This window comes from Lepisma saccharinum, chromosome 26, assembly GCF_977018435.1.
Source record: "Lepisma saccharinum chromosome 26, izLepSacc3.1, whole genome shotgun sequence".
NCBI lineage: Eukaryota > Metazoa > Arthropoda > Insecta > Zygentoma > Lepismatidae > Lepisma > Lepisma saccharinum.
In genome coordinates this window covers 35742562-35758266 of record NC_139254.1, presented here as the reverse complement: position 1 = coordinate 35758266, position 15705 = coordinate 35742562, and positions in this window count along the sequence as shown.

Below are 15705 nucleotides of genomic sequence, written 5' to 3'. Positions count from 1 at the left end.
ATTTTAGATATTTTACTAAATTTTCAGGTGGAATAGGTGAATCAAACACAAATGCCACATTGTTTAAATATTTAAGATAACAGATCCAGCGAGTGCCCTGATTTTTGTACTTATCCAAATTAACTATGCCACACTCTTTGTTGAGTGGTTGTTCTGGTAAAGAATCAGACATGTACACACCTCTAAAAATTTTGATGCCCAGTGGCTTGATTAAAGCTTCAATATCTTGGTTTGTAAGCGGCTCTTGTTTTTTTAAACTTATTCATGGCTTTCTTAAAACCTTTGCCTTGTTTTTCCATGGCCAGATTATGGCGCTTCAATTCATCTAATTCTGCCTTATTCTTCTTAGCATCTATTACTGTTTTTGCTATGGCAGCTGATCCCCCAGCCAAGCTCCCAACAGCCCCCAAAGCTGCTAAGATGGCCGGGATACTAAATATAAAGCCACCTACATGTGATTTTTTCCTGGAATGCTGTAATTTTTTTAATTGAGGGGTACTAAGTAATAATTTCATACCATGGCCCTTGGCAAGACAAGAGCTTTTTTTCTTGCGCTGCTTTTTGGTTAGAAGGCTATCAATAGTTTTAAGAGATTTAAGGCATAAGGTATCTGATACATAACACCCTTGGCCTTCATCCTAGGTTTATTATATACATATTCTGGGATTACGTAGCTTAATTAAGAGGCTTAAATTTATTTAATCTATCACAACCCCCACCCCAGTTTTTGTTTGGTGTTCATAGCTATGGTGGTCCCCAATGCTGCTATTCTCTCACTTAAAGAAGAATCTTTGCTTACAAATCTACCAAATGCAGCCTCTTCTAATTTCTTGTCTGCAACAAGATCAGTATGTGTGTTGTATGCTATGTCATGGTCTCTACAAGCATCTAGGGGATTAACACCAGGATCACCTCTGTTTAATCTATGGTCCAATTTTGTACCGGGACCACAATACTGATAGCCTGGTATGTGTAGTTCAAATGGCAGCTTGTTTATGATGTCATTAACCAGCCCCCGACTCTCAGAGATATTCCAAAATTTAGGTGGTAGAGTATTAACAATTTTTATAAGATATCCAATCCCCTTAGTGTCTGTGACCATATGGGCTTGATTAAGTTGTTGTATTTTGCTCCACTGCTAGACTTGACTCTTTTTTGTGTGGGATCATTGTTCTGGTATAGAGCATCTGATTTTATTAATATTTCTTTGCAATGCTCATAATGTTGATCTGTATAGCTGCCAGGCCTTTTCCGAGTCATCAGTTCCCACAATCCAGGTGTGCCAGGATACTTAACAAAACCACCTCTTTCTCCAGGATGGGATTCTGAATATACAATTAGATCATCTCCCATAAATGTTACTCTAAAATTGCCAATTCTAAGTATGATGCTACCATCACGCTCTGTGTCAGCATATAAGCCAAAAACCTCATCTTTGTTGTCTTTAGGTGTGCTTAAATGTTTTGAGCAAGAAGACCCAATTCAATAGGATCCTGACTAGCCTCAATTCTTCGAGGAGGAACAGGACTAGGTGTATGAATACTAGAAAGTGGGGTGATTGGATAATCTAATATGTTCCTAGCAGCTACAGGTACAAGCTCTGTGATCAAATTTTGATTTTGCTCTGTAACAGTTTTGATATTTTTACCTAATTCACTAATAGCAACAATAATAGGCTGTTCTGTTTGTTTGTGTTGTTCATAAATTCCTCGGTTCTCTGATTTCCATCCCTTAAATCTTTTTACAAGATAATCTCTTAATTTAAGATCATCAATAATTGGCCTTTCCATGGTTATTTATATATGTTTAATGTCTAGAAAATTGTTGATTTTATTTCTGTATTTACCACTATTGGGTTTCCTTGTCATATCAATTGTGACAAACCCATAGCTGTCCTGGTTCCAGCACCTACTGCAAAACTAGGAAAAATCATTGTAGCTCAAGTCCCCACCTACATATTCATCATATATGTGTTTGAGGTTGGTATGATCTTGATGAAACACACATATAAAATTGCTGTTGTCTCGGATCAGCTGCTTCGATATTTTAGAAAAGGTCTGTGCCAGGTAGAAGCAATCTATGTTTTTGTGCCGCCCCTGTGTAAAAAAATTTCTAACCTTGTTTTGATTATGCAGTATAATGTCATCAAACACAACAACAGAATTATCGAGACATTCATGAAGTGGTTTAACATCTGGTTCAAAAGTGGCTATATCCAGTCCATCATATAGCTTCATCAGCTGCTGATATTTTAATTGTTCCAAGCTCTTAGAGAAGACATACAAGTGCCTGTTTTTCCAGTCTAACCAGTTGGGTGGCAATAAAAAATTATCAATCATTAGTGTAGTTTTACCACAAGCCGATGGCCCAACAATAAGACATCTAATATTTTCAGGCAGCAGCTTGCCATTTCTCTTAATCTGCTGTTCAGGCTCTGGCAGTCTTTTTATAACATCCCAGGTGTTCATAGTATCACTTTGTCTGCCTCGATCCAGCTGTGTTCTGGAAGTCCTAGCCATTTGACCAGTATCTTGTTGCCTTTTCTGCGGATGATTTTTTCTATGAGATATGTGTCAGACTGTTTAGTTTTGCTGAGTTCTTCTTCATAGAACCTGCCTTTGAGAATTTCTCCGCGATGGTCTTTTATTATATATGTGTTACGGGTCCCAGGTTTAACTTGAACCACTGTAAATAATTCAGTGCTCCAGTTTCTGGTAAAGCCTCTTTTGAATATGTGCTTATATTTGCTGATTCTTACTTGATCACCTAACTTGTATTTGGCTTTTCTTGCTGTTGGCTGGTATCTAGGATAATAAACAGTACTGATCAATTGCTGCTCATCAGATGAAGTTACCTCAGAGGGTTTAATGTTGATTGTGGAATGGACCGAGTTGTTATATATATCTAAATGTTCTGGTAGGATACTGAGCCATTTATAATTACCTTGGAGGGTAAATTGTTTATACATATGATTTTTTAGGGTTTAGTTGAATCTTTCTATAATAGAGGCCTTGAGATCACTGTAACTCGAGTAATGTTGTATTGACTGGCTTTTAATAAATTGTTGGAACACCGAATTATAGAATTCTTTGCCATTATCTGTTTGTGGATAGCGCGGTGATCTTCCACTCTTATTGATGATTGTCCTGAAGGCTTCTGTAACACATGCTCCAGTCTTGGATTTGAGTGGCACAGCCCATGCAAATTTTGAAAATGTGTCTATGACAGTGAGTAGATACTTGTAGCCCTTGTTGATCTTGTCTAAGTTTTTCAGCTGTCCTCTTGGCATCTCAACCAAGTCACACTGCCATAAATCATCTATGCCTTTTGGAACCACTGGCAGTCTCTTATAATTATGTCTGGCTTGTCTGTGTAATTCATCAACAATGATTTGTCTAGACATAGTATGTAAACAAGAATATTGCAACTATGGGATGTTCAGCAGCTGATACTACAGGATTTTCTAAATATAATTTGTCTCCTATTTGTATATTAAATTCAAGAGAACCATCATCTTCAGCATAAGATGTCTCTAATGTATTGGGATCTGTAAAATCCTCTAACTCACACTGGTGATTTTTGCTTTGTTGTCAGCATTTGTTATTGATAAGGTAGGGTAGTGGTGTGCCTGTGGTTGTAGCCAATATTTGATCTCGATTGGTCTAAGTGTGCCCCCAACAAAAAACTGGTAATAAAATTGTGCAGGGGACAGCATATATATTTTGCCACCTGGTGTAAATGGTGAATCATATTCTTTGTTGGGGATACTGTACAATTCAAGAAATACTGTATGTTTAGGATTCTCAATTAGGCCAGTTATTTCTTTTTCTGCTGTAAGCAATCTACTTGTTACAGATTCAAGATGCTCATTGATAGTCCTAACAACATCATCGTGGCCTGGCTTGATTTGTATGTCCACACCAAGTTTTTTGTATTGTTGCACAATCTCTTGTAGCTGGGTGGCAAAAACATACAGAGCATTTGGTTTGTTGGATTCCAAGGTTCCTAGCTGTTGCTTGATATTAGCTACAATTTGCTGTAAATTTTCAACAACTGCCAATTTTGAATTTTGAGCAGTAAGATCATGGACTTGTCTTCTGATATCCTCAAACAAAGCATAAAGTTCATTAATATGTTGATTAGTTGGTAGAGTGGCTACTGTCTGAGTAAGTTGTTTGATCTCTGTCTGGATATTCTTGATATCTTCTGATTTCAATATGCGATTCACTGCTCTCTTAATATTTTTAAGTTCCTGTGATGTAGGCAGATTTGCTACAGTATTTTGCAAAGATTCAAGTGCCAATTTCACATCATTTAATTCAGAAGCATCAGCCACACTACGCATAGCACCTTGAAGCAGAGCTATGTCTGCCTGAGTAGGTGTTGATTGTTGTAAAATTTCAAGTTTTGTTTGGATATCATCGATCAAGTGATGAAAATGAGATAGCTCAGATTCAGTGTTGAGGTTTTCAAGTTTGGTGATTTGTTGCTGGACACTGACAAGGGTATCTACAATACCAGGCAAGCGAGATTCTAGAGTTTCTTGTACATTTGTCAGATCACCTTGTACTGCTGCTATTGTACCCTCAAGATGGCTTATGGTACTTTGAATTTTTCCAAAATCTTCATATGTTTCAAGTTGCAGCTTGATGTTGGCAACACTACGAGTTATAGCACTCAGAGCATCAGATGATGGTAGGTTGTTCATAAAATTTTCAAGTGTCTCAATTTTTTCTTTAACCTCAGCTATGGCATTGTTCAAGGGGTCCAGATTAGGTATCTGTAGTGATTGAATCTGTTCCTTTAGAGTGGAAATTATTAGATCAAAATCTTCTTGTGACTTTATGCTTTTGACAATTGTTTGGAGCTGTGTCTGGACATTATTAATCTGTTCTTCTAATTGTTGTTTCAATTGCTCAGAGTTGGTACCCTGAGTCTTAAATTTGGCTTGAAGAGCTGCTACAGCTTCCTCTAAATTTTGAAAATTATCTAATGTTGCCAAGTCAGTATATTTTTGAAGCAGCACTTTGAGTTCTGAGTCAATTTAAAGAAGAGGGTCCATGCATTGTGATTGTAAATTTGTAATTTCTAGTTGAAGACTGGCATTGAGTGTGGTTTGTAAAGCTTGTAAATCACTTCTTAATTTTTTGACTCTGACATCAAGCATCAGAATCTCATCACTGTGATCTTCATGCCTTGTATGGCCAAATATATCATTAGGCATTTTTGTTTTAGTGGTTATTTATTATAAAAAATCTAATTCTTAATTCTATAAAAAAAGGTATAAGCTTGTCATAGGATCCTGGGACTTCAATATATAAACAATCACCAGCAGAAACAGTATATAGAGTGCCAGAAATCATGTTTGAGTGCTTAATTCTATAAATATTTCTCCCTATTGAAACCTTGACATTACCCTCGGGAGTTGTAATAAATTGTAATTGACCACCTACAGGTAATTGGTAATGATTTAAATTATTGTTAAATATGTACAATGTTTTACCTGTTTCATCATCAACATCTGTAAGTATGCTGTTCAGATGAATAATTAACAAACCACTTAGTTTAGATATCATAGATTGTATATCAGAAGAGGGTGTTGGTGTTGACAGGTCCATAATAACCTGTTTTTTGAACCCAAATAAGTTCATTGGTATGTTTATTTATTTCAAATCATGCTCTGTAATTGGGCATTGATTACCACTTTTCAAATCACAATGACCCCATGGTAGAGTATGTATGCCACATGACAAAATACATCTCTTATCATCATGTGTGTCCAGAGCCACTTTTCTTACAACATTTGTAGTCAACAAGTGATCCACACTCTGAATTCTAAATTCTGATGTTCTGATTAAACTCTGGGTTTTGAGACAATCTTCATAATCTTTAAATTGGAGCTCTTTGTCAACAGTTACTCTGCCAATGCCCTTGACTTTTTTGGCAACAGTACCACAACATGTTTCAAAACTATACATCTTGGCCCTTAACCCAGCAAATGCCACAATAACATCACCAAGTGTCTCATCTTTTAACTTGCCAGGCACCTTTTTGTTGTGGGGTTGAATCTTTGTATGTTCACTGGTATCAAAATATTCAAGCAATGCAGGCTGTGACATATCTTGATAGACATCTTCTGTCTGAATATCAAGAATAAAGCTATCTGTGTCCATGTACATCAGTTTTACACAATCATCATAAAAAGGCTTTAGCACATCATAATAGAGCTTTAACATGTGTAATTTGGCCAATTCCAATATCACAGCCCTTACATAAATAGGCTTATCAAACTTAATCTTTGTTTTTTTCATGTTGAAGAGGGCCATATTGCCATCATAAATTCTTCTATAATTGAAATTAGGCTTTGCTATCAATTTTTTGCTCCGGCTGGGGTCAGTAATTAATTTAACATCACTATGTTTTCTAACATTTTCTATAGTTTTGCCATACACTGAATTTACCATCAATTTAAACAAAGTTTTATCAAATTGGCTCATTGCAGATGTTCGAAGCTCTGCGTTTGTATCAATATATGTCTTCAACCATCTTGAGTGCCTGAACCTTAAGACTTTGCCAACTTTGGTCACTTGAACACCATGATGCAACAGGAACTGGAGGTTTTTGTAATATATGACATAATCCTGTTTTGGCTCTAGAGTCATCATGAGCTTCTTCTGTTTAGAGCCAGGTGAACACTTAACCTCAGGAATTGGGGGCAGATCAGAAAACTTGTTGTGTAAATCATCAGGAATTGTCAGATCAACTTCTAAGAACAGGCCATAGTTACTGTCATCAAAATCCTGAAGATCTTCAACATTGAAATCTTCAACCCACTCAAGCCCTGCATATGGCAATTTATCCATCATAGCATAACCATACAGGCTGTTTGCATCCACATAAAGTATATCATTTGATGGCAGTGCTGGATCATAATTGGGAATATACTTGTTATTTGCTCTGGCATATCTCTGATAACATTGCACCATGCCTCCTCTTATACATTGCTCCATAAACAGATACATATCTTGGTCTTGGATCAGATCCGATTGCATTTTAGTGTTTAAAAACATTGCAGACCATGATAGGCCTGGAGCACTGTAGAAATACATTGGATCCAGCTTATAATTTTCCATCGATGATTTTCTAAATGCCTGAAGTATATCAGCTAAGAGAGTCACATCAAGTTTTAAATATGCCTTATGATAATCACCAAATGTCTGGCATTTTAAGTTGTCCCACATCAACTGGGCATGGTGATAATCATCATCAGTAATTCCAGATGCCCTGAGTTTACTGTAGAATGCTTGTTTTGGTGGCAGAGAACACTCATCAGATTTAGAAAAATCTGTAGCATAGTCATATGGGTATACACCCTTCCGCCTAATTAATTTCAGGTCCTGATTTGGAAACAAGGCACATGTGATTTTGAATTGATCATCAGATAATTGACTAGCCAGTGTAGCCAGGCTAGCCGACAGAATTCTGTAGGAATCAAGAAATCCTAAGTGAATAGGAACACCATTAACTTTAATTATCTTGCTAATAGCTATATATTTCTCATAATTTTCAGCTAAAATATTTAAATTCTGCTTGTCAAACCTCTCGTACCTGATCAGATGATGAAAATCATAATTAGATGCACCATGGCAAAATATAGGGACAAATTTTGGTCTCTGGATCTTAATATTACAGCTATTACACAGGGCCATTTTGAATTTACCATCTGTATGAGAATGGTGATGCACCTTGATATTTGTATCTGAAAATTCAGAATCACATACCGGGCATTTTTCTGCATTGTTGAAATCTTCAATCTGATCCTCTGTTAAAGGCAACATAGGTTTTGATTTTAATAAGACATTAGATGCTATGTCATGGCACTCATTTTCTATTCTATGTGCAAATTCTTTGATGGCATCTGGTCCCATGTATAAATATTCTTCACTAACAACACCATCCTGCACAACAAAATAATAAAAACTAGAAGGCTCATGTAACTGTTATGATGTAATTGAAGATTCATCAGGATCTGGGCTGCATAATGCAAGGGGTTTGAGGTTTGATTCAAAATCAGACTATATATGCTGGGTGTTCCAACAAGGCTTCAAATTTTTTGAATTTGGCATTTTCATTTGGCTAAGGCATAACCATAAGAACAGGTTTATGGTTGCCACAGTATTTTAAATGTTCAATTAACTTGTTTTTAGCAATTTCTGCATTTTGTTCCCGAACCCCATTTATTATTTTTTGACCATCAAATACAGTCAAACATCTTCTACACAACTTGAATATTGTCTTAGATTTGTCTAGTTGTTTTCTGACTAAAGCTTCAAGACTGTGTATTAGAGTGTAATGATATGTGCCATCCTCTTCAATTAAGAGCAGATCAATCGGGACAGCAGAATCATCATCAAGTGTACTGATTCTGAGAGGTGCTATCAAGCATTTGCCAAGGCCAGTAGAACAAATAAAAACATTAATAGATAATTGCTTACCATTGATATCCCTGGCCTTTTTTTCAAATTTATCAATATTCTGAACAGACATTTGATATTCTAAGCCCTCCATTGCTTCATCAAAATTATGTTCATATTGTTTATAATAAATTATTCTTTGTGGATCCCTTAAAACTGGATACAAAGCAGCTAAAATACACCGCAGAAAACATTTCTCATCATTTTTTTTATGTTAACCACGGCTTTTTTGTTTTTAATGTTGACAGGTAATAGCAGATATGTAGAACCTTGTAGTGGGCTGAATTCAGAAATATTAATATATAACTTGTGTGGAGATCCACATAGGCTCCATCCTGATTCTTTTGCTGCAAATTCAGAGTGTTTAATATTCAATTGCTCTATCAAACTGCTTATTATTTTGTCTAAATTTGCATTTGAATACACAGCTACAGTTTCTGTTATGTGGGGCTGTGTAAATTTTGTGCCGTTTGGTTTCTTATATTGTGTAAACAATTTGAGGGACAGCTTATAAGAGCCATTTTGTGCATTTAGAATTGCCTGCACATCAGGATTTATACTGTTCAAAAAATTCTTAATGTCACATCTTGGCTCTGATACAAAACTGTAATCCCTAAGTTGGCCAGCAAAACTGCTATAGCGTGGCTGCTTTGCTGCTCTAGCATTAACAGGTGTTTCAAGCTTCCTTTTCAGACCAGATGAAGAAAATGCTGTGAGGGCAATATTGGTGACTGTACATAACAAGTACACTTATGCCTATTGTAATATGCTTTGCTTAATATTTTATGGCATCTTGGGCATATTTTTGTGGGTGTTCTGCATTTTTCTGGATCACAATTATGCCGGTGCCTAGCCCAATTAGAATTTGAAGTATTTTTTTTACACTGATTGCAATATTGCAAGTTTGGCATTTTTATTGTTTATTTTTATAAAATTTCTTGGTTAAAAAAACCCAACAGAACTATGGATAGTATGCCAAAACAATTATAACAGCAGTTAGTGGCTGAGCTGGTGCTTTTATACCCAAACAACAGCAATAACTAGGCTCTGGTGATCCCCAATATAGAGTAGTTTTGCTCTATTATGCTGTTGTATAACACACTTTACCAGGTATCAAACCCGGGAGCTATCAGCTGGATATCAGCTAAATACAGTCAAAATTGAACTTTAAATCTGCAGTGCCCTTCCAGTGAATTGGAGTCAATAGCATGTGTCAGGCCTGCATGCTATCATGCAAAGGGAATTTTCCCTAGAATTACACAGAAATATCAATAATGCCACTTTTCAGCTTATTTTTCTGTGTAGATTATCTCCCAAGCGTGCCAGCAAAATGGAATATAAAAGCCCCCCAAGCCTGCATAATTTATCTCCCCGATCATAACTGTCTGACAGACTGATGTATTTCTGAGCTAAGTAATTACTGCCCCGGGCAATAAACTGATCAAAGATTAGGAAGAAAGCAGGTAACAGTTCAATTTGCAGCCTGCCTTTGTCCAAGGTAATCCTGTAATCTGTAAGGCACCTACATGAGCATTTTTGGCTTAGTTTTAAGTGTAGCCATAACAATATCAAGAAGACTATATCATTAGCAGGCTTACAGACAACAATCTCACAGATGTAGCTTTTGCACACATGGCCAAATCAATCTGTTGAGGCTTCTTCATTTGTACACTAGAATTCAGGATTCTTGGGATTTTGACACAGTAGCACACTGTAAGCAATAAGATCATATAGGCAACTTGACATAATTTTAAGTGTAGCCAAATCTGTCTGTTGAGGGTTCTTCATTTGTACACTAGGATTCAGGATTCTTGGGATTGACAGCATAGCACACTTGGGCAATTGGGGCATATGCACATCTTGACATAGTTTTAAGTGTAGCCAAATCAGGTCTGTTAATCAAATGGGCTCTTCATTTGTTGTGCTCATCCTATAGTATTTTACACTACTACCTTTACTTCTAGAATTTGCTTTCCCTTTTTCTCTTCATTCATTCTGAATACAAGTCCCCACCACTTTAGCTGTCTCTTTTCAATTATTTTCTCTAGCGACTCCTGTTCCACTTTTCTTCTTACTCTTTCATTCCTCACTTTATCTCTCCTAGTCTTATTAGCAGCTCTTCTCAGGTATTTCATTTTACTAGCCTGAATTTTACTCAGATGTTTATCTTGAAGTGGTAAACTTTCCATTCCATATGTTAATGTAGGGACCAATACTGATTTGTATAGCTGCATTTTTGTCTTTACTGCCACTTCTTTCTTTCCCATTATTGTTTTTCTGAACTGATAATATACTGTATTTGCTTTTCTTTTCCTATTTAGGATTTCTTCATCACACCTACCATCACTTGTTATGATGGTTCCTAAATATTCATATTCATCTACTTCTTCCAAGTTCTCGTTTCCATATCTAATTGCTATTTCATGATTTTCTCTCCTTTTACCACCTGCATAACTTTACTTTTCTTAAAATAAATCTTCATCCCTTTTCTCGCAAGTTCTTCTCCCCATTCTATTACGCTCCTCTGTAAATTCTCTTCACTGCTAGCAATTAAGGCTATATCATCAGCATATAGCAGTACTTGCAGTTGTATTACTCTCATATTCCAATATCCTATTTCTACTCTTGGGGTTCTTCTTTTGCAAATTTTAGTTATTTCATCCATTACATTAATGAAAAGTAAAGGACTGAGACTATCTCCCTGTTTAATTCCTTTTTCTATTTGAAATTCCTTAGACTCGTTCCCTTGGAAGGAAACTATTCCTTTTACATCCTTATATACACTTCTTATTGCTTTAATAAGTTCCTTAGGTACTTCCTTACTTTCTAATGCCTCCCATAGATATTTTCTAGGTATCGAGTCAAATGCCCCTTTCAAGTCTAGAAATGGTAATTATATTCTTTTATTTTTGTTAAGCATTTTCCCCATCATTGTTCTTAATATAAAAATGTGATCTTGAGTCTGTCTCCCAGGTCTAAATCCAGCTTGTTCCTCTTCAAGTTTTCCCTCTATGATTTTTCTCAGCCTCCTTTCCAATATATTCATATGCATCTTATATACCACTGATGATAGACATATTGCTCTATAATTATCACATTCCTTATTACTCCCTTTCAACTCTTCTTGTATAGTCTTAGTTCTATATACTTTCCTTAATATATTCAGTAGTATTTCAGTTATTCTTGGTCCTCCATATTTTATAAATTCTGGTGCTATTCCATCCCATCCTGCAGCTTTCAAAATTCGTATCCGTTTAATTGCTTCTCTCACTTCATTCTCTGTTATCATCTCCTCCTCTTCTCTGTTTCTTATTCTCTCATCCTGATTCTCTTCCTGGTCCTGCTCCTCATCTTGTTCTTGCTCATTTGTCCTATCCATGAAGTTTTCTTCATAGTATTTTCTCCATTCCTCCATCACATTCTCCCTTCCTTTGACTAGTACATTTTCCTTATTTCTTATAGCTCTTGCTGCTCTTCCCCATTTTCCTTTCAGTCTTTTAACCATATTCCAGAACTGCTTTCTATGTTCTACAAAACTTTGTTCAATATCATTTCCAAACTTCCCCATGATTTTTGCTTTGCCTCCTCTACAGCCAATTTACTCTCATTTCTTTTTTGCACATATATTAATTAACCTATGTTCTTCTGATCTTAATTCTAGGTAATTCTTCCATGCTTTCTTTTTCTCTTTCACTTTCCTCTTTACTTCATCCGTCCACCAATTAGTTATTTTCCTTTTTGTATTCACCCTAACTTTGCCACATTCTTCAATTGCTGCATATAGTATCACTTCCTTAAATTTTTCCCTCATACTGTCAATTTCCATTCCTCTTATTTCCAATTCATTCATTGCTTCTACTAGTTCCTTATACTGTTTTCTCTTCTCTTCCTTAGCCAGCTGCTTTACTTGTATCTTTTCAAACTTCCTATCTCTTTCTCTATTATTCCTCTTAAATCTTGTTATAGCTATTAGCAGTCTGTGGTCAGTATTCAATTTAGCACCTCGATATACCAGGTGGTTATAATTAAAGTGACGGTGTTCAGAGTGGTACAGCACGGGCTGTAATGAGAGTAGCAGTCTGAAACTTCGTAGATATGATAATGAAGCAATGCGCTCGCGAATTATGCAAAAAAAAAATAGTTCCAATTCTCGCCACCAGGGAAAAAATGGCGCTGTAAGCAGTCAAAACGTGGAATTTTCCGTAACTCTGACGTCAAAGTCGGTGACATTGCCTAACCATTGTGTGAGCTCCCTGGTTGTTTTTGGTGACGCTTGTTGCTTTTTTTTTCCTTTAGTGATGTGAATGTTCGCCGAACATTAAAAGTTTGATTTTTCCCGTATAAAAAGCAATGGCTATTGCGAAGAAAGACCGTGCACTGCTAGTGAAGTTGTTTTACCAGAATGGGAGCAATAGTAACGCTGCACTGCGGAAATATCGCCAACAGAAAGGGCTGAGAAGAGGGCCCATGTCAATTAATGGGCTGAAGAAGATGATGAAGAAATTCGAGGAAACAGGTGAATTGGGTGTTGCACCAGCGAGAGGAAGGCGGCCCATCCCCGTGGAAGTTGTGGACGAAGTTGCTGTAGCTGTAGCTGACCGTGCAGCACATGCCTCAACTTCTGCAACCAGTGCTAGAGCTGTGGCACGTGAATTGTCACTCCCCTGGTCAACAGTTCGCAAGGTATTGCGGTGCATTTTACACTGGTATCCCTACAAGATTCAAATTGTGCACCAATTGAAACCCCAAGATATTCCACAACGCCGTGAGTTTGCCCATCGGTTTTTGGCACGCATGGAAGTGGATGACATGTGGCCGGGGAATATTCTGTAGACTGACGAGGCGCATTTTACTCTGGTCGGTACAGTGAATACTGAGAACTGTCGCATATGGGGTTCCACTCGTCCACATGTTGTGCAGGAACAACCATTGCACTCAGTTTACGTGACTGCATGGTGTGGGTTCACTAGCTCCTTCATTCTTGGTCCGTTTTTCATTGAGGAGATGACACCTCGAGGGCCTGTTAGGTGTACAGTGACATCTGCACGTTATAGGGACCTCCTTCTGCAACACGTGATTCCAGCTTTGCAAGAACGGAACTGTGAACACACCACCATTTTCATGCAAGATGGGGCAACACCACATGTCGCTCGCCACGTGAAATATTTGCTGCGAGAAACCTTCACTAATGACCGCATCATCTCTAGGCAGTTTCCAGATGATTGGCCTTCCAGATCCCCCGACCTTAATCCATGTGACTTCTGGCTGTGGGGATATTTAAAAGATCGTGTCTATCAGGGACATGTCCGGTCTCTGCCTGATCTGAAGGCTAGCATACAACGACATGTCGCTCAGATTTCACCAGACATGCTGCGAGCAACCGTCTGGTTGCTGAATTGGGAGGCCATATTGAACAGTTCTTGTAACCATAGTTCCTAATAAACATGCCAGAGCCATTGTTCTCATGTGTTTGATCTTTCCTGCCTTTTTCCTGTAACTATACCACGTTTTGACTGCTTACAGCGCCATTTTTTACCCTGGTGGAGAGAATTGGAACTATTTTTTTTTTTTTTGCATAATTCGCGAGCGCATTGCTTCATTAGCATATCTACGAAGTTTCAGACTGCTACTCTCATTACAGCCCGTGCTGTACCACTCTGAACACCGTCACTTTAATTATAACCACCTTGTACTTAAGTGCTGATCTTGAAACCATAGATTGTTAGATGTAAAACCTATGTTAGCCAGTTTGATGCTTAAAGAAGTTCTAGGATTTTGGGCTTAGGGTTCTTGACTCATTCAGAAAATAGTTCTAAACCTGTATCTGTTCTCAGAAATATTAATAGATAATCAGTGTTATAGAGAAATAATCAGACAAGAGATTGCAAAAATGCCCAGTTTCAGAACCTACAGATTGGTTATTTGTCATAATGCATATCACAAGAAGATTGAAATATTGTTACGTTAGACAATAGGTGATAGACACGGCCTTGGAATGCAACAGCACATGGTATCTGTCTGGTGGACGTTCTCGTCTTTTCGCTGACATATGCCACCATGCCAATCACCTATTGCCTAAGATAATAATATTCCAAACTTGTTGTGCCTAATATATCAATATTCCAAACTTTTTTTGAGGAGTGTATTATGAGCATGAATTTGTCATTCATACTTATTAACTATGAACAAACATTTGAAAACCCAAGGAATACGTAAAGTTCCCCATGCATGTAGCAGCGTGCCATTAAGGCACATTTACGAAAAGTGCAAGTTATGGCTCAACACATTCTCGATCTTGGCCATCTTTGAGGTGATGTAATCAGCACCATGCTTCAGCTATCTTTAACCCCTAGGGTTGCCTGCAAGTACCTATTCATTTGATGCCAGGTGAACCACAGACCCGCTTTATGCAGACATAAGCTCAGAAAATGAAGAAAGATTTTAATGAAACTATTGCAAATGAAGACAGCGAAAAGGAACAAGTAAGATTATGAGTGATGAACAAGGAATGCCACAAAAGCAAAAGGGAATTTGATAATTATGTAAATATAGAATTTGAATTCAACAGAGAAGTAGAATAAGGGGATGGATTAACATACTTATCCCAGCCTGACACAATGTACTAAAAACTATGCAGCATCAAGGAAGCACAACCTTCAACATCTTCAACCTCTATTAATGATCACTGATTTTCCTGGGAAAAATAATCATTATTTTCTCCCTCAACTTGTAAGGAGGATAAAACTGTTGTTTAAGGTGAAGATACGTGAGTCATTGTGCAGCAATAATCTGTAAAAGGATTCGAGCATTTTTTTTGGGGGGGGGGGGGGGGTCCAAAATGAAAATAAATATCTAATAATTATCCAGTTTCACACATTTTCATGTATCATAGAAACAACCATTGCCTTCTTTTGCCACCAAAATAATCATGTATACACACTTAAGGCTTGTGTCCATGAAATAAAAACTAAATATGCTGACCAAGGCAGAAATTTATTTTATTATAATGTTAATGAGTGAAGGACTGAATATAGGTTTAGCCTAAGCCCAGTATTGGCTGAATTGGTTATGAATGAATGGGATAAGAAAGTGATAGAAAGAGGAGGTGACAAAATGATTCTGTTTTGCAGATATGTGGACGATTGTTTCGGCATAGGAAGGGAACGAAGAGGCAGCTCGACATATTTGCCAAAGAAATACAAGATGAAGGAAAAGGGATATTATTGGAACT